Source organism: Pan troglodytes, chromosome 17 (assembly GCF_028858775.2).
Source record: "Pan troglodytes isolate AG18354 chromosome 17, NHGRI_mPanTro3-v2.0_pri, whole genome shotgun sequence".
NCBI lineage: Eukaryota > Metazoa > Chordata > Mammalia > Primates > Hominidae > Pan > Pan troglodytes.
In genome coordinates this window covers 55,334,636-55,353,805 of record NC_072415.2, presented here as the reverse complement: position 1 = coordinate 55,353,805, position 19,170 = coordinate 55,334,636, and the positions used below count along the sequence as shown (strand labels likewise).

Sequence of the window (19,170 nt, the reverse complement as noted above, 5' to 3'; positions counted from 1 at the left end):
GAATGAATTAGGGTACTTTTCAGCTTGATCACTCTAGCATCTCATGGTGCAATATTGTTGCCCATGTTTATGATATATGAGGATATACTGACCCTTGTCCACAACACAAATCCTAGACATGGAACTGTTCCTATGGGAATAAGATGCATTTTATGGTCTTCCAGGTCTGTTGAGTCCAACCAAACACCTACAGCATGCCAGGTGATCTGCTAGGCTCTGGGTTATCGGGATGAGATGGCACAGACCCTGCCCTGGAGGAGCTTATGTTCTCATGGAGGCAGCTTAATCTCTAAACAATTAACTTTAGTTCAAGATGATATGTGAAACAATAGACTATCGAGAGTTTCTCAAAGATTTCCCCCCAAGAATCAACTGCATTGGAAACAACTAGTGAGTTTAACAACCCCACCCCTAATCTTCCCATATCTGTATCTCTCAGGGTGGAATTTGGGAATCTGCCTGTTTCACAAGTCTTCCAGCATCTTCTGCCCCACACTAAAGTCACTATGGGAAAAGTTAACTATGGGAACTCACAGACAGATGCCACGGAATCCTGCCTTTAGGGACCACTTATTTGAGTTCTATGCTCCTCTAAGCCCTGTGAAAAATCCAATAACATTTACTATAGAATCCATTACCTCTAGGAGCTTATACTTTTCTCAAGAGCCGTAAAACCAGGATATCACATCCAAGGATAAGAGAAAGAAATCAGAGTTGGAGCTCATGTCCCATGATGTTCTTGCTCTAGCCAAGACTTGTGGACTTCCTCCTTCATGATTGATTTTTTCCCCAGAGCAGAAGTCACTTGCCCCACCATGGGAAGATGTAGCTCTGCCCAAGACTCTGGGACCACTCTGATCTGGGGGAAAGTGTTGAGAAACCTTTCAGGAATCCCTTGTCACTTCCAGTCCTGCTCTGACTGGGTAATTCATTATCGGACCTTGACTGTGTTCTGGGTACTCTAAAGCTAACTTTATCCTTGCCCAGTGTCCCGGCAACTCTATGGCCCTTGCTCTTCTGCGTCTTTGCCAGGGACATGTCCTTCACCTGCCCCCTGTTCAACAGAGACAATGACACTTCTCTACCTGGCAATGCAGCCTAATGCAGGTGGGAGATGAAGCATTTATACAAAAAGCATTGTGTTGGAACTACATAGCAACTTACACATTTTCCAGAGAGATAATATTATGTTCACTTTATTAATATATTTTAAGGACTCAGTCCACAAAGCTGGTAAGTGGACGATTCAAGTCTCAGGTTGGCCCTGACTTACTCATAGTTTGTGGCCCTCATCATAATCACAGGTCCCTTATAAGGGGAGTGTTGATGGACAGGACATAAGTAGAGAGTCACTCTCTTTTCCTGGCTGTCCTCACCTTTGGCGAGCCAGTTTGCCAGAGTCAAAATAGTCTGGCATTTGGAGGCTTCTCTGTTCATTATTCTCTGTGTGATCTTGGGCAAGTTGTAGCCTTTTTGATCCTCAGGTTCTTTGCTGGTAAAACGGGACAATACACACATACTAGAGGTCACTGTTGAGTGAACTGAATGAAATAATATAGGTAATGTCCTTAGCCCAGTAATGTTAGCTTCTCTTCCGTTTCCTCTCTTCCTGCCCTTGTATGTGGAGCCCCAGACCCTTGTCTTTCCTCACCCCTGCAAAGGAGGTCCTTTTGAGAAATACTTCTTGCTATGTTATCTTATCTGACAGTGACCAGGCTTGTTCTCACAAGACAATAGCTGATCCCTTCCTTCTTATAGTGCTGTGAAAATCCCACCTCTTCCCGAAACCAGATAGAACCTGGTGAAAAGGCAGAGACGGATCCACTTTAACTTTGCTGGTCTGTTTGCATTTGCCCCTGACCTTTATGTTCTGAGCCTTAGCTGGGTGCAGTGAAGTAAAGAAGGGGCTGGGAACAAGGAATGTGCAACAGTTCTGACCACCATGCTCTTTCTTGAGGAACTGGAAACCTGCTAGAGGTTACTAACACTCATGCGTCAGGATAAGGGCAGGATTTCAAGTTAAGGATTTCAAGAAAGCATTTTATAGCAACCCAGCATGCCAGAGAGAAAGCAGCACTCCTTGGGGTGGGTTCCAATATAGGCCAAGTGAGCAGGAGGAGTGATTATTTCTAGAAAGGATAATCTTTCTTGTACACTGTATTCTGTCTCTCCATGCCCCCTTTTAAAAAACAATAAGTAGCCAATTATTATCAATTTATTGCGGCTTCTTATAATTATATTATCCATGATTAACTCACTGGAGTCTAATTTGACTCTAGAGTTATTTTGTAGGAATGCTCCATCGTCAGGCATAGTGAGACTCTTGTCAGAGCAGGCTCACTCTGTTTGGCTCACAGAGTTCAATTAATGCACATTGAGAGGGACAAAGAAGAGGATGAGAAATGGCAGGTGCCCTAGTCTTGCTGAGTTGCAAAGTCCCTCCACATTCATTATTTCATTTGATACTCAGACTAGCTCTATGAGGTAGCTAAGATACCTATGATCATCTCCAGTCTACAAACTGGGACATGGACCCAGGTCAAATCACAATGTGGTGCCCAAGATGGGATTAAAACCCAATGTTGACACCCTCCTGGCCCCTCTTCCCCAACACACTGCAGCTCCAAGGATATTGATCAATGATTTTGACAGTGATCACTTCTGTAATACTTAGAAGTTTGCAAAGTATTTCAAATTCCTGATCTTATTTAATCTTTACAACAATCCCGCAAGGCTAAGAAGAAATTATAATACCCATTTTTATAGAGGAGATAACTTTGGTTTAGAGAGGTGAATTGCCCAAGATCATATAGCCTTTAAGGTGTGAAAACTGGATGAGAATCCTGGGATCAGCCTTCTGATAAAATGTTTTATTCTATTATAGCACCTCTGAATGTCGAGGACTCACCAGAAATGTATGGTTTAAGTGTAGTGAGGATCAGCCACATGACATCATAGTTACATTTTGTAAAAACAGCTATTTTCTGTGACAGAGGCTCTTCTTAATTTAGGGACCTTTTGAGATAATGTTTACATATGTATATACATATGTGTGTATGTGAATATGTATCAATCAAATGACATTTTGGGGAGACTCTAACATTGCCATCAGAGTCTCAAAGGAGTGTGTGACCCCAAAACAACCAGTGAGTCTGGTGATTCTCGTCTCTTCTCCACCAGTGAAAAATGAAGGTGGTGGTGGTGGTGTTTGGGACTGGGAAGAAAATGAGAAGGCTTTAGAGAAGACCAAGGGACAGAGTCATGCAGGCCAAATGAGGTGAAAGTTTTAAGGGGCTGAGTCTAAGTAATGGTTACAGTGACAAAACTGCAGAGGCTAAAGGCTTAAACAAGTTGACACATTCAGCAGTTAGAGAAGTTTCTGTGGAGTTGTGGGAACAGAAAGCTGACTGTGGGTGTTAAAGAAGGTGGAGAGTAGGAAGGAGAGACAGTGAGTGCAGAAACCTTTCTTTACAACCTGGCAATTAAGCAAAGTGGAGATATGGAATGCCAGCTTGGAGGGGAAAGCAGGACCAAGGAAAGTTCTCTCTCTCTTTTTTTCTTTCCCTTAAAATGGGAGGAAGACTAATTGAAAGGGAGAGACCAGCTGAGGGAGAAGGAGCCTAATTAGGAGACAGGAGGAGATGAATCCTGAGCTGAGATGGAGGTTAACTTCAGAGCAGATCTGACAGTCTCCAGGAACAGGAGTGGAGATGGGAGGGAGAGGTGAAGATACAGAGGGAGTGTGAGCGTCTTGCATGATTCCTGCCAATTTCATCTACCGTAGAACTTATGGCGTTGCAGCAAACGGCAAGTGACACCATTCAACCAGGCTGCTTCCTGTCACCCTGGGCACAAAACTTCTTGGCTCTGGGCGTCTGGCAGCTTCTCGCTGCCCTTCCCTGTCTGTTTTGCTTCCTTATTTCCCAGCTTCAGGCACTGACCCTGTCAGGTGCTTCTCCTTGAGCTCTCAGCCTCACAGAACTCTTCTGAGGGTGATTTCAGTAGTAAAATACAGAAATGTGTTCCCGGGAAGTATGTACCTGGGAAATTGTTTTCTTTGTTGTTGATTTATTTGATTGCTAAATCTTTTTTAAAAACTTGCACTACACAATGTACAGATATATTGCATTTTAGTTATGAAATAGATTATATTTGTCACTTTCTATTTTTAAAGTTTTTTTTTTCTGGTCCTTGGACAGGAATGGACTTCCATGTTGTTTCTAAGGCATGAACAGAATCTTCCTCTTATTTTACTTTTAGTGGCTTTCCCAGAAACATAACCTCCTAAGTCTATGAAGGAAACATTTTCAATGAGATCTTGAAGCATGTCTAAAGGCTTTCCCCTTGCTCTCCTCCTGCAGTTCTCCAGCTATTATATTTCTGATAGAAGGTATTCAGAAGGCATTCATAGGCAGAATCAGATTGCACGGACAGCTTCCTTAAACTCCTGAGTCATTGGGCCATTTTCGCTGGGGACAGATCCGTCACCAAAAAATCCTCTCTGCTTGCCAAGCTAGTTAGTGACCACCCCATTCTACTTGTGAAACTGCCCCATGGCAGGATGTGGCATATTTGGGGCTTACTTTTGAATCCTCCCTTCTCAACAGGAACACCATGCCTACTGGTTGTTCTTTGTCTCTAATGTGCTCATTGTCAGCCCGCTGCTGCACTGTGGGTACCAGCAAGGCATACATCAAAGTTGGAATGGATTTCGTTGGAAAGCTCAAAGCCAGGTGTCAACAGAGAGGCCTTGTCTGGCCACCCTTGAAAAACAAAACCTATTCTCTTGCCCCACTGCTCTCTGTTTCCCTTGCTTTGTTTTATTATTTTGCATAGGACATAGGGTGTATTGCCCTCTGCCTGAAAGATTGTATGTCTGTCTCTTCAATTGAATATGACCCCCACACAGGATAAGAAACGTTTTCTGTTTTGAACCTGTTGTATCCTCACTGGCCTAACACAGTGCCTGATGCCTGGAAGGGGATCAATACACAGTTGTTGAATTAACTGTTGAATGACTGTGGCTATCAGGTTCATGCTTGCAAGAGTCCAGGAAGCAGTAGGGTATAGTGAGGAAAGAGCCAAATTGGGAACCAAGAAATCCAGCAATCACTTTCTGCCTCTGTCATCAGCTAGTATGTGTGTGTGTATATATACACATATACACACTCCCATATATATGGGAGTTTATTAGAGAGAATGGGCTTCACACTATTACAAGGCAAAGTCCCACAATAGGCTGTCTGCAAGCTGGGGAAGAGAGAAGCTGGTAGTGGCTCAGTCTGAGTCAGAAAGCCTCAATCCAGGGAAACTGACAGTGCAGACTTCAGTCTGTGGCCAAAGGCCTGAGAGCCTCTGGCAAGCCACTAGTGCAAGTTCCAGAGTCCATAAGCCAAAGAACCTGGAGTCTAATGTCCAAGGGTGGAAGAAGCAGGAAGAAGTCTCCAGCATGGGAGAAAGAAGGCAGCCGGAAGGCCCAGCAAGCAGTTATCTCACCTTCCATTTTTTTTTTGAGACGGAGTCTTGCTCTTGTTGCCTAGGCTGTAGTGCAGTGGCGCAATCTTGGCTCACTGCAACCTCTACCTCCTGGGTTCAAGCAATTCTCCTGCCTCAGCCTCTGCAGTAGCTGGGTTTACAGGCACCTGCCACCATGCCTGGCTAATTTTTGCTAGAGATGGGGTTTTGTATTTTTGCTAGAGATGGGGTTTCACCATGTTTGCCAGGCTGGCCTCGAACTCCTGACCTCAAGTGCCTGCCTCAGCTTCCTAAAGTGTTGGGATTACAGGCGTGAGCCACTGCACCCAGCCAAGGTTATCCCACCTTCTTCTGCCTGCTTTGTTCTAGCTACCCTGGCAGCCAATTGGATGGTGCCCACCCACACTGACAGTGGGTCTTCCTCTCCCAGTCCACTGACTCAAATGTCAATCTCCTCTGGCAACATCCTCACAGACACACCAAGGAACAATATTTTACCAGCTATCCAGGCATCTTTCAATCCAATCAAGTTGACACCTAATATTAACCATCACACTTGGAAATGTTACTTCTCTGAATTTCACACCCTTTTGTATAATAAAGATGATACTTCTTTCATAGGAGGGTTGTGAGCACTGAATGAAATTAAGTATGTTAAGAATTGAGTTTGTTCACATTTGCCGCTACTATTAGGGATCAAGTTGCCCTTGGTAATGGGAATCATCTCTGCTCATTCTTCTTTCTCACTTCAACTGTCTGGTTTGAAAACAGATTATCACATTAATAGGCATGAAGCACTGCCCCCAGGAAACTGGTGTTGCCACACGGAGCTTCATGAGGCCTTTGCTCACATGAATTGCTAAAGTACCTTTGGGTGGTCTTCAAACTTTCAGCAAGCAGGTCAGACCTGGGAGTTGGGGCTTGCCAAGGTGCTGGGATAGCAGCACTTGGTCTCATGACATAGGCGTTCCGTGTTCTTTCCACTCTTTTCTCTGTGCGCTGGGCTGCTATGTTGCAGATACTAATTATTTTGCCAGTTCAGCCCCAAATTTAACTGGCTTCTCTTAAGGGCCATTACATGTTAAGTTACCTAAATCCCTCAAGAAATGGAGCCAAGTTATCAATAAGTATACCTTTCCCAGGGTGTCATGGAGAGGTCCAGGGAAGAAGGGGGCTAACATAGGCAATGACTTGCTTCAGTAAGAAGGCAAGAGGACACTGTCTCATAGAAATGTACATTGATATAATCCCAAGGTTGAAGCAAGACTCAGTCTTGGATTTAATCACCACTCCTCTGATCTGTCCTCAAGGCTTCAACCCCTCACCTTGCTTTGTAGGATCACCAGGTGGCTGGGTGGCATTTTGAGGTCTATAGTGCTGACTAGGGACCAGTCAAGTGAAGTTTATGCCCTAGAGTTTAATTTAAAATAGAAATATGCCACCAGGATCTTATAAACAATGCTTTGAGGCCCCGGCCATTGTATTTTGTTTGTTTCTTGTTTGATTTTGTTTTGTTTTTATTTCCTATTTTTCTACTTTGGACAAACTTTCTTCCTCCATCCACATGTCCAAGTTTTTTGTTGTGGTTATTATTGTTACTTTTATCCCTCCTTCCTCTGTCTGTCTTTTCTTTCTTCTCCTCCTGCATCCAAATTCACTCATGCATTTGCCAAGTATTGACCAAGAGGTAGGGACAAGAGAGAGAGTCAGACAAGATGCAGCGTATGCAGAGATCCACAATTTAGGGGAATCTAGGATCCGAGTGAGGAAATATGAAGCTGGGAGGAAAGCAGTGGCCAGACACTGAACAACCTGGTTTTCTATTTTATGAGTTTTGACTCTATCCCAAAGCTTATATTATGGAGATCCATTAAGAAAGGGTGTGTGTGTGTGTGTGTGTGTGTGTGTGTGTGTGTGTGTGTGTGTGTGATGACCCGATTCTGTTTTAAAAAGCTCTGGCTTCCTTACACCAAGAATGGGCTGGAAGGTGCTGTCTCAAAACAAAGTGTAGACTAACAGAGGGGAGTGGACAGACTGAAGAGAGGTGAAGGAGATAGGAATAGTAGGGCATAGTGACTGTCTCAATGATGGTGTGGAGGGAGAAAGAGGAGTCAAAGATGACTACCAGGCCGGGCGCAGTGGCTCACACCTGTAATCCCAGCGCTTTGGGAGACTGAGGCAGGCAGATCAACCTGAGGTCAGGAGTTTGAGACAAGCCTGGCCAATATGGTGAGACCCTGTCTCTACTTAAAAAAAAAAAAATTTTCTGGGCATGGTGGCATGTGCCTGTGATCCCAGCTACTTGGGAGGCTGAGGCAGGAGAATCAGTTGAACCCAGGAGGTGGAGGTTGCAGTGAGCCGAGATTGCAACACTGTACTCCAGCCTGGGTGACAGAGTGAGAAAAAAATAAAAGATGACTACCAAGTTTTGGCTTGATCACAAGGGTGGATGGTGTTGCTGATAACAGAGAAGAAGCGGCACTTCTTGTTTCTTGTCAGGGTTGATGATGAGTGACTATGGACATGATGAAGGATAGCCTGAGTTGAGGAAGGGACCATGAATGTACAGTAGGCACTAATTTGGGGAATTTGTGATTTCTCCTGTAGAATTCAACTGTCCAGATAGAAAGGTGGACATGGAAAAATTGGGCTTTGCAAATGGTCACCCAATTCTTGCCTTCCTGGTCTCCAGATCACCCTTCCTATACCACCACTCTGGAGAAAGAAGTACAGAACACTAACAAGGTACAACCACTTTCTACCCTGCCAGGACTTGACTTAAAAGATGACCATGCACAGAACATTGTCCAAGATGCTTGCCTTTCCTCTTTGCAGACATGATTTGGCAGGAATGCAGTCTTCCATTTAGGTGATTAAGGATGTGGCTTGATGTTTCTATTTAGCCTTTATGCAGTGGCCTTTGTGAGCCAAGTCAAATCTCACCAAAGTTTCAAGTGAAAAGCAGTTGTTCCTTACCCACTGAATTCAAATATTTTATCAAAAGTCTTCATTAAATGCCTAATGTATGCAGTGAAAAAATAAATATGAGTCACAGAACAACACTTAAAGAAACATGTCCAGAATCCATAACTAAAAAACTAGTATAAAGCAAATCATAGAAGGTAATTTTGGCCTAGGAGTTAGAGGACTAGAATTATTCCAGCCATGTGGCTAAAATGCTTATAGAATAGTGATTTCTGGCACAGTCTCTCGAGTCAGAATGCCTCGTTCAAATCCTGGCTCTTTCCTTGACTACCTGTGCAACTTTGGATTATCACAAAGTAATTAATATACATAAAACACTCACACCAGTATTTCACACAGTGGGTAAGTATTAGGTAATGCTGTTGTTATTATAGGTGTTGCTATTATGAGCTATATACCATGAACAATTGAATTCTATCTTTGGGCAGCAATGTCTTTATTCATAAAATGAGGGCAAGATATTATCTTTTCTAACTATGTTCTGAAGTGACTTGGGGCTCCTCTGCCCCATCCCATTCTACATTTTATTCATTTTATCCATCATCTTGGGGTTTCACATATGTTTTTACTTGCAGAAAGGGCTCTGAAAAACAAGTTGCAAATCATTAGGCCAGATGGTGTAAGGTCTGTCTTCAACAAAAGTTTTGATTCTCTGAGTGAAAAACATGCTCTTGACAATGGACAGTGGGATGAAGTGGTCTCAGAGGAGGTGGCCATATACCAGGGGGAGCTTCTTGGAAGAAGTGAGTTGGAAAGTTAAAATCTGGGTGTTTCTAGCAGTTGGTGAACCTGGAAGAGAAGTTGTAATTCCCAAAGAGAGGTGAGTGTGGAACATAGATATAGAACCAAAACTGTGCAGGGAGAAAAAGTTTCAAAGACCCAAATCCCTGCAGTAAGGGAAAGAAAGCGAGTAGACAAGGGCTTCAAGATAATTGTCTCAAGTTGAAGTTTGATTAAAGTTTGAAGCAATGAACAAGGTGAGAAAAGATGATTGGCTCTATTGAGGAAAGCAGCACCTCATCTATCCTCTTTTTTGCATGGACAGGAAAGCAATGTTCAGAGGAAGAAAGCCTTTGTCTGTGGGCACAGAATTAGTCACCAACTCTGGTAGCCATTATTAGCTGCAAACCAGCTAGCCATTCCCCCTTTTTCCTTAGCGATAGTAATCCCAACCTTTTAGCTAGGCACATTGCTGATTGAATTAAAGAAAACATTTCTGATATGGCTTGGCTCTGTGACCCACCCAAATCTAATCCTGAACTGTAATCACTACATGTGGACTGAGGGAAGTGATTGGATTATGGGGGCAGTTTCTCCCATGCTGTTTTCGTGATAGTGAATTCTCATGAGATCTGATGGTTTTATAAATGGTAGTTTTCCCTGCACTTACACACACTCTCTCTCACTTGCTGCCATGTACAGCATACCTGCTTCCCCTTCCACCATGATTGTAAGTTTCCTGAGGTCTCACCAGCCGTGAGGAACTGTGAGTCAATTAAACCTCCTTTGTTTATAAATTATGCAGTCTCAAGTATGTCTTTATAGAAGTGTGAAAACAAACTAATACAATTTCCTAGCCTCCCTTGGCATTAGGGATGATCCAAAAATGTCCATGCAAGTTAAGGGCCTCCAGGAAAGAAGTTTTAGAGGGGTACAGTCAGCCAATAGGGACCATTTTGCCCTCCTCATCTTCACTTCTTCTTGTGTCTTACCAGGATGGCTTGGAGTTGCAGTGGTCACCTCAGATCTTAAGGTCACTTTGGAGATGGAACCCCTGTGACTAGGAATGGCAGAACAGAAAGGTAGAAAGAGCTTGAGTCCTGGGGATGTGGCAGAGCCACCATCCTAGCCCCGTACTGCATACCTCTGGACTTCCTTTAAGTTGAGAGAAACATGTTCCTACCATATTTAACCATTTGGTGTTCTAAACCCCATTCCTAGCCCTGGAATGCCCTGGCAGAGCTGGTGCTGGCTGGGACCCCAGTGGTCCTTGGTGACCTTGCTCAGCAGTGCTCTTTCCACAAATGACCCCACTACTATCATGTGCAGAACTATCTTGGTGTGTGTGTGTGCATAAGCAGACATCCACAGCCAAGTAATTTTCAAAGCTGTCAGCTCTGCTCTCCTGTAGCCTCCTGCTCCCCACTGCCTTCTCATTTCCACCAGAGGAAGGTGAGGCTGCTGGTGAGGAGCTTTTTCCTTTTCCCTTTTCTGAATTGTTTACTATATTAAACACTCAATATCCACTGCCCAGAATATTATTATGCTAATATTTCTCTGATTTATTTTTACTTTTATTTGTAATTAAAGAAATAAAACACTATAGGTACTATCGCGTCCTTTTTATCCTTTCTGTGAGCCTATTCTACTCCTTCTTCCAAAAAGGCATTCTCTTGAACTTGCATGCATTCTGTGTTTTTATGCTTCTATTATGCATATGTCTGAATCCATACATGATTAATAACATTGTTTTATATGTTTTAAATATGTGTGTAAATGGTATATTAATGTGGTTTGATTTTTTACACAGACCTTGGATTTTTTTCAAGATCATCCTTCTTGATGCCTGCATCTAGCTCACGGGAACTCACTGCTGTGCCTGTACAGTGTTTTCCCATTGCTCTATTGATGAACATTTAAATTGTTTTCCAATTTTCAATATTGTAAATAATGCAATAATAAACATCCTCTTACCTGTCCTATTACACACCGGAGTAAGAGTTTTTCTAGGGATTATATTTGGACATAAAACTAGTTGTCATAGGGTATGTATATCCTTACTTTTACAAGGTATTTCTAAATTGCCCTCTAAAGAGATAAAAACAATTTGGACTTCCTCCAGGATGGCAGTGCCCATTTCCCATAAAAACTTGGCATTGCTGAACCTTTCAATTTTTGACAGTTGAATAGGTGTGAAATGCTATCTATTTGCTTTTTAATGGGCATTTCCCTGATTATCTGTGAGGTAGGCCATCTTTTCATAATTTTATAGGCCATTTTGATTTCCATTTCTGTGAACTGCCTGCTTTAATATTTTGTTTTTCTGTTGGGCTGTTTGTCTTTTACTTATTGTTGTCCCCATCTGACTCACTATCCCGTATACACACATTTTCGGAGATTAACCCTTTTTAGGTCACATGCATTGCAAACTTCTCCTCCAAATCTCTCACCTGTCTTTTAGCTTTGTTTATGGTGACTTTGTTCCTACAAGACTATAAACTTGGTCTTAAATTTTAACATAGTCAAATTTATCGATCTTTTTCTTTACTTTTGTGTTCTTAAAATTTTTTCTTAATCAGGTATTATTAAACTATCTTCCTGAATATTCTTTGAATAGTTTAAAAGATAATTTTTTACTTTAACTTTTAATCCATCTGGAATTTATTTGCAATATTTTGTGTTGTTTTGCATATGAAATTGAGCTCTAATGTTAATTTTCCAATATGAAGAGCCAATTTCTGTGACACTATGTATCAAACAGTCTATTCCTTCCCCACTTAGTTGTAATCACCCCATGATGTATTAGTTTTCCAAAATGCCTGGGTCTCTTTCTAGACTTTCTAGTTTATTCCACTGGTCTCTCTATCCCTATACTTCTCTTGCACAATTTTTTTCCTGTGCTTTGATGTCTACAGTGTAAATTCATCTTCTTCATAGTCAGTCTTTTTCAAATTTCTTTGGACTGTTCTTGGCCCTTTGGCTTTCAAATGAATTTTGATTAATCTTTTAATAAAATGCTTCCCTCCTACCTCATTCAACACATACTTCTCTCCCATCTCATTCCTATTCTGAAGGCTACTGCCCTCAAAGATCTAGTTTCCAGCCTTGAATCTGCCACCAAATGCCCGTCTATTCTTGTGCAAGTCCCCTAATCTCTCTGGGTTTCAGTTTCCTCACCTGTCAGGTCTGCTTTGCCTATATCACAGGATTGCTGAGCTGATGAAATGAGATAAAGATGAGAGATGCTTTGAACAGTTCAAAACACCAAGTTAAAGAGTTAAAAACAATAATCTCTATGTGATCTGAGACAAAATGTGAAATTCAGATTATTTCTCCCCCAGTTTTTTCTACACTTTGTGACACTCCTTTCTGTCAAACTTCCAGTGTTTTGCATCTTCCAGTGAGATGCGAAGGTCTTCTGTTCAGGGTAGAATTATTATGATGATGGGCTGGGGACAGCTGGGATTTATATGCCCTGGCTCCCATTTTGGATTCTCTCTTTGTGACTTAATGTAAGGCACTTAAACTCTTTGAATCTCAATTTCTTCACCTTTAAGAAGAATATTAAAAATTCTCTCCCCCAAGTCGTGTTGTGTTTTTGTTTTTGTTTTTGAGACAGAGTCTTGCTTTGTTGCCCAGGCGGGAGTGCAGTGGTACGATCTCGGCTCACTGCAATGTCTGTCTCCTGGATTCAAGCAATTCTCATGCCTCGGCCTCCCAGGTAGCTGAGACCACAGGAGCACACCACCACACCTAGATAGTTTTTATATTTTTAGTAGAGACAGGTTTTCCCTATGTTGGCCAGGCTGGTCTTGAACTCCTCACCTCAAATGATCTGCTGGCCTCAGCCTCTCAAAGTGCTGGGATTATAAGTAGCATTGTGAAATTCAAGAGATTTAGTATAGGTTAACTGTTACATAAAATGTGAAGCCCTATAAGAATCATGAGGCATTATTATGAATGTTCTTGCTGACATTTGCATGCAGAAAGGACTTACAGAAAGGCAATGATGTTTCTCACCACTTGAATCGAACCATGTAGGATAATCAAAACCATTTTTGTCTACAAGTATGGTTGGCCCAGTGCAATGTCTTCACAGTCTTCTAGAAGATGCAGGAAATCTTTTTCAAAAATACTATGTCCTTTAGGCTTTGCAGCCTGGATGTGTGGAAAAGTGGAGGTAGCTGGGGAGTTCGTCTTGTCCATCTGGACAAACAGGAAGAACTATCCTTATGCAGTGCTGGCTCACCACTGACCCGAGGGAGTGAGAACGTGGGGACTAAAGGGTGGGAACAAATCAGTCTTTGTACCTTCCTTGCTGAGTGTGGATACCATTCAGTTAGATTGAACATTGAGGTCAGCCCTGATGTAATGTGAGAGCACTTCCCCTGGAGTGAGCAGATGGTTTTGCCTTCCCAGCCCCTTAAATGTTTTTAACCCTTGCTACTCAGGTGACCAGAGCATCTTCATTTCCTGCACCAGGATCAGACTTGGGCTTGAGCCAATGACATTCATGGGCCAGATGACCCAAAGCTGTAGTCCGCCTGCTTACTGTAACACAGAATGCCCTTTTCCCCACTAAGTTCTTACCCTTTCCTCAGTTCTGTTGAAATAAGATTTCTGACCTATTCTTTAGCCACTTCCATGGCTGACCATGAACTCTACTCTTTTGACCACCAGTACCTGCTGAAAGTTGCTGGAATCCTTCTAAGCCAATATCAGGACTACCTGTCCTGCCCTGCCCTGCCCTCAGCCTCTGCCAATGCCACTTCTTTGCTGTTGTTTGGGCAGAACTCTGGATTTGGATGTTGGTTTGGATCTTAGTCCCCAGAACTTACAATCTGCTTGTTTTTTTCCTCTGGGGTCCACACCATATCCAACCCAATCTCATCATTCTGCCATGCTCACGTTATCCCTGCCTGCTCTTGCTCTCATGTTCATACATCCTCAAAGAGTCCACTCTCCTTCAAGGCCATACCTCATTTCTCCTTACACTATAGATGAAACACATGACTATTTTCCTTCTGATTCCTAAGTTCTGAGTCTAGGACCACTTTGTAATCAGGTTTAATTCCAGACCACAGCTGACCTTTTATTTTTTTCACATGTAAAAGTGAAGCTTAGGTACAGGTATTCTAGAAGTAGCTGTGATTATTTGCTTAAATCATCTTTCATGAATGAAGGACATATTACCCTAGCTATTGGGAGTTGACCTTGGAGAAGAAAGCTGACTTAGTTACACCAGCAATTCTCCCCAACACACATACACAGGGCAGCCCGTATCCTGTGACTGCTTGATGTGGTCATAGCAATCAGAGAAAGAGTTTAAAGTCTCAGCCCCTCTTGATAACTCTGAGAGGCCATCCCATTTTAGGTATCCCCAAGGGGTCAGCTGGACCTTGTGATGAGCCCAAAGTCCAGCTCCTCCCTCTGCCTATTCTGCCTCTTTTAATTCCACTCCTCTGCAGTGGCTGATCCCAAAAGCCCTCTTACTTCCAACACACACACCTTCATCTCAGAGTTTGATGCTTGGGGACCCCAACCTGCAACAGGTATCCACAACTATTTCCTTGCTCAACCAACCAACTCTCTACTGACTCACCATCTTTCCTCCCCATGGTAGGCAGAATAATGCCCATCTCTACTCAAAGATGCCTGTGCCCTAATCCCCAGGAACTTGCGAATGTGTTGCCTTATATGTCAAGAGGGACTTTGCGGATATAATTAAAAGTCATTGAACTCAAGATAGGGAGATTATTGTGCATCATTCAGGTGGATCCAGCCTAATCATATGAGCCCTTAAAAGTGGAAAACCTTTCTTGGCTGTGGCCAGAGATGGACTACAGAAGAATGGTCAGGGAGATGCAATGTTGCTGCCTTTGAAGATGGAGGAAGGAGCCATCAGCCAAGGAATGCAGGCAACCTCTAGAAGCTGGAAAGGGCAAGGAAATAGATTCTTTTCAGAGTCTCCAGAAAGGAGCCCAGCACTGCTGGTACCTTGATTTTAGTCCAGTGTGACCCTTGTCAGGCCTCTGACCTACAGAACTGTATGTAAAACAATGAATTTGTGTTGCTTTAAGCCACTAAAGTTTGCAATAATTAATTATAGCAGCAATGGGAAACTGATACAGTCCCTTAGGAGTCATCTTAATACTTGCTCTTTTGCATGATCTTGGACATGCCCTTCACTGGTCTGAGCCTTAATTTTCTCACCTGTAAAATGACAATTTTAGACTACATGCTCCAAAGCCTTTTTCAACCTGACATTTTTCATTCTAACTGTATGGATTACCTACTTTACAACATTTATCTTTTTATTCTAGCAAGGCAGAGTTTACTTGTCTTTTTGATGATTATTCTGGGAAAACCTATTTGAGATGCTGCAGGAAGCAACACAATGGCCATACAACAGGATGAGGAGTGAGATACTCTTTTTCTTTGTCTAACTCTTCTGGTCTGTCTTTATGTTGATTTCTAAATTTTCTATTCTGTAACTCCTTATGGCCATGGGAAAAATGCTTCTCAGCTGGTGACCAATTTATTAAACAAAGCTAGATGGCTAATAGATTTTGTCATTTTTCTTTTTGCTAGTGGACCTGCAAATACATTTTTATTTTTTGGTTATGCTGAAAATAATTTGTGAAAAATGGTAGTTACCATGCTTTTGAGTGGGATCAAAGGTAGCAGTGTTCTGACTGCTGGTGAAAGTTAACTCAGCCTCTAGGAAAATCCACCACTTTTCAGATTTAAAAAAAAAAAGTCCCTAGCCTGAATTTTGTCAGGAGAATGTATAATAAAATGCCACTGTAATTAAAATACTTATAAACCCGTAAGACACAGCTGTTGTGAAAGGAAAACAGGATGCTAAAATGGGATAAAAGGAGACCCTTGTCTGGCTCCTTTGCCCTCCCAGTGGGTATCTAACACAGTTGCCACTCCATTAACTGCTCTGTGTTAAGAAAAGCTGAGCTGACCCCAAAACAATAATGGCAGTAGCAGAATTCTAATGATGACTTTCTTCCACACTTATCTAGATGGTATGCTTTTCAAAGCACTTTCTGTCTACTCACTGATTTGAGCCCCAAGTTCTCAGTATTTCCCTAAGAAAGTAGGGGAAGTAGAGAGGGTGAACATCATCCACTTGATTTGACAGATGAGAAAAACATGGCTTCCTTGGAGTCTAAATTAAACTTGTGTCATCACAGCAGCCAACAGCAGGTCTGGGGCCGGGGGCTGGTCTCCGTGTTGAGGTCTAGGTTGACTATAGCTCATTGCTCCTGGCAGTTGGAGTCACCCAACACAGGGTCAAACACAGTCTCCAAAGACTTTACACTGCAAACCTAGAGCCACTGTAACAGTTCTTTTTGCACTCAGTAGAAAAAAATAGTCACTGGAAAATTATTCACTAAAGTTAGCTAGGAAAAGACCAAAGAGTTGAAGGGAAGAAAAAACTATAAGAAACCAAGAAGTGGATTTCAGACTGTCACCTGCCTACTAGGGTTTGTGATGCTGGCCACACAGTGTTGTTTCCAAACATACCAAACTGGAGGGCACCCATTTTCTTCCCTCTTGGGGCCCCACTCACATTCCTTGGAGAAATTTCCAAGAACCCTCTACATTATGGCCTCTGTAAACTGAAATCACCAACATTAATACTATTTGCTCCTCCTCACCAACCCAGGTGCAATTAGGCTGACCAGCCTTGAAAAAAGTAAGATGACCTGAGGTCAGTAGCATGTAGTGGAATAAAAAAGAATAATTTTCCTAGATATCCCAACTCATTTGAACAATGAGGAATTGAGACTAAGTCTCTTCAAAGATTCCATTTATTTTGGTAAGATGCCATTTTACATTTAGTGTAGTAATACAATTTTGACTTAAAAGGCCAGGGTTTGAGAACCAAGTGGCCACTTTGACTGGGCTATCATGTGATCATCATGGTCATTATCCCTTGGTCTCCCTGAGGGTCAGTTCTTTCATCTATAAAATAGATATGATCATAGCGAATCTCCTTTTCACTATACAAGGTTGTCATGAGAATCAAATAAATAAATGCTAAAGCACTATAGAAGAGATGTTATGATTTTATCTTTGGCAGTAGTGCTAATCATTATAATAGCAGCCTATTAATAACAATGATATTACAAGAAACAGCAATTGTGGTAATGTTGGTAAGGTACTTCTGGGATTATTTATATATGTGGCTACTTGCTGGAAAAGCCACCCATGTGTTGAGATAATGTGTATTGTGCTCTTTCTTGAATTATCTCCTTGGGACTTTACAACCCCAAGAGGTATATCTTATTACTGTCATTACACACACGCACACTCAAAAAAAGAAAAACCAACCAACCAGTCAACAAACAAAAAGCTAAAGCAGAGAGAGAGAGAGAGAGAGACAGTGAGTTAGTTTGAAAGCTAGTATCTTGAAACCCCAGTGAGTTCTGCTGACTTCCAGCACTGGCAGGCACACCTACCACTTCCAGTGGAGAACAACCTTGAAACCTAGAATCTTTAGGACCTTGTTGCCAGTGGCTTATTGCCTTAACCATGAGAAGGGGATATAGCTGGCATTAGAAGTTCCTCCATATAGGGAAGAACAATTGACCATTCAAAGAGTCATTGATAAGTTAACTAATCCCTGCTCTGTGAGATATACATGAATGCCAGTAAAAGTTTCCTCAGCAAGAAGGTTCTAATGTTATGATCTTTCCTGACAGCACTCACAGTGTGTGCTACCCTTCTGCATGGTGGAATTGTGGGGAAGTAACTACTAGCCAGAGACTACCTCAAGGCCTGTTTCATCAAGGAGAGGCCCATATGATTAGTTTTCACCAGTGAGGTATGAATGAAAATGATGTGTGCCAATTTTAGGCCAAGTTGGGTAGGAAGTGGGGGTGTCATCTTCATTTTCTCCTTCCCAATCAACCCAGCTAGATACAGAGGACCTAACATACAACTCAGGGTCCCTAGAAGATGGAGAAAACACAGACAATTGGCAGGTGGGTTTCTGAACCATCATTTGGACAAAAACTCTTTTGGCTATTATATGAGTGAAATGTGATCCATTTTATTAAGCCATCAAAGTTTGAATGTTATCTGTTACAACAGCTATTCTATTATAGATCCCAATGAAAAGAGATCCACCAGTATTTCAGACCTAATCCTAATCCTCTGCCATCTTTGAGGCTATTACCCTCCTCCCCCACTGATGCCAGCACATCCATCTTGAGCAGCTTTCTTTGTGCTTTATATAAGTATAGAACAGCTGGTCTGCTTGTCAAACAACCAATAAATCGATGCCTGGCAAAACAGTAGTTTTTATCAGCAAGTGACCTTAAGATAAACTTTATATTGCTAGGAAATCATTCCAACCCCAAATCAGTGGCACACCAACTCAGGCCTCCCTGGTGGCATGAGGAAGGAAAACTAATGAAGTATGGAGGCTATTAATGACTTTATCTTTTCTCTCACCCATTCCCTCTCCTTTTTTCAAATTTGCAATTATGTTCAGCAGTGTCAGATCTGTTCATCTATTTTTGACATATAAATAGAACCTATCCCTTTTAAATTTTTCAGAGGAGATGGGCATGTGATTATTGTTACCACTTGTCTGGAAGCAACCAGAATGGAGTGGGGAACACTCAAGGAGGAGATCTTCACAGGACTCACCTCTCATCACAGCTCCCGTGTGGTTGTAATCACCCCAGAGGGAAAAATAATTTCGGTTTTTTATGGTTTAATTATTGGTGATAGCAGCTGTTTTGAAGACACAAACACAGAAACAAGTTCTAGAACATACTCACAGTTTCCTTGGTCACAGTGGTGTCAGTGGTTCTATAAAGGTCTTATGAATCTCTACTTAGTTGACCGCAAGTAGTAAGCAAGAAACAATCCTGTAAAGAGAATGGAGGTCAGAATAAAGAAGTCTTGAGGGTTTAAATCGCTTCTTGAAGATGTAATAATATTTACTCTTTTAAAAATTATAAA

The 19,170-nt window shown here is 42.1% G+C and overlaps 1 protein-coding gene and 1 long non-coding RNA gene across 2 annotated transcripts in view; one reads left to right on the top strand and one right to left on the bottom strand.

Moving 5' to 3' along the window:
* SLC14A2 (solute carrier family 14 member 2) overlaps window positions 1–19,076 on the bottom strand; it is a 200,011-nt gene extending 180,935 nt beyond the window's left edge. Inside the window, exon 1 of the mRNA XM_016933605.3 lies at window positions 18,987–19,076. The gene's annotated coding sequence lies outside the window, so the exon portion shown is untranslated. The remainder of the gene's footprint in view (window positions 1–18,986) is intronic.
* LOC134808602 (uncharacterized) overlaps window positions 1–19,170 on the top strand; it is a 68,610-nt gene that overhangs the window by 4,476 nt on the left and 44,964 nt on the right. Inside the window, exons 3-5 of the long non-coding RNA XR_010151912.1 lie at window positions 17,901–18,022; window positions 18,114–18,182; window positions 18,760–19,138. This is a non-coding gene — a long non-coding RNA (uncharacterized LOC134808602). The remainder of the gene's footprint in view (window positions 1–17,900; window positions 18,023–18,113; window positions 18,183–18,759; window positions 19,139–19,170) is intronic.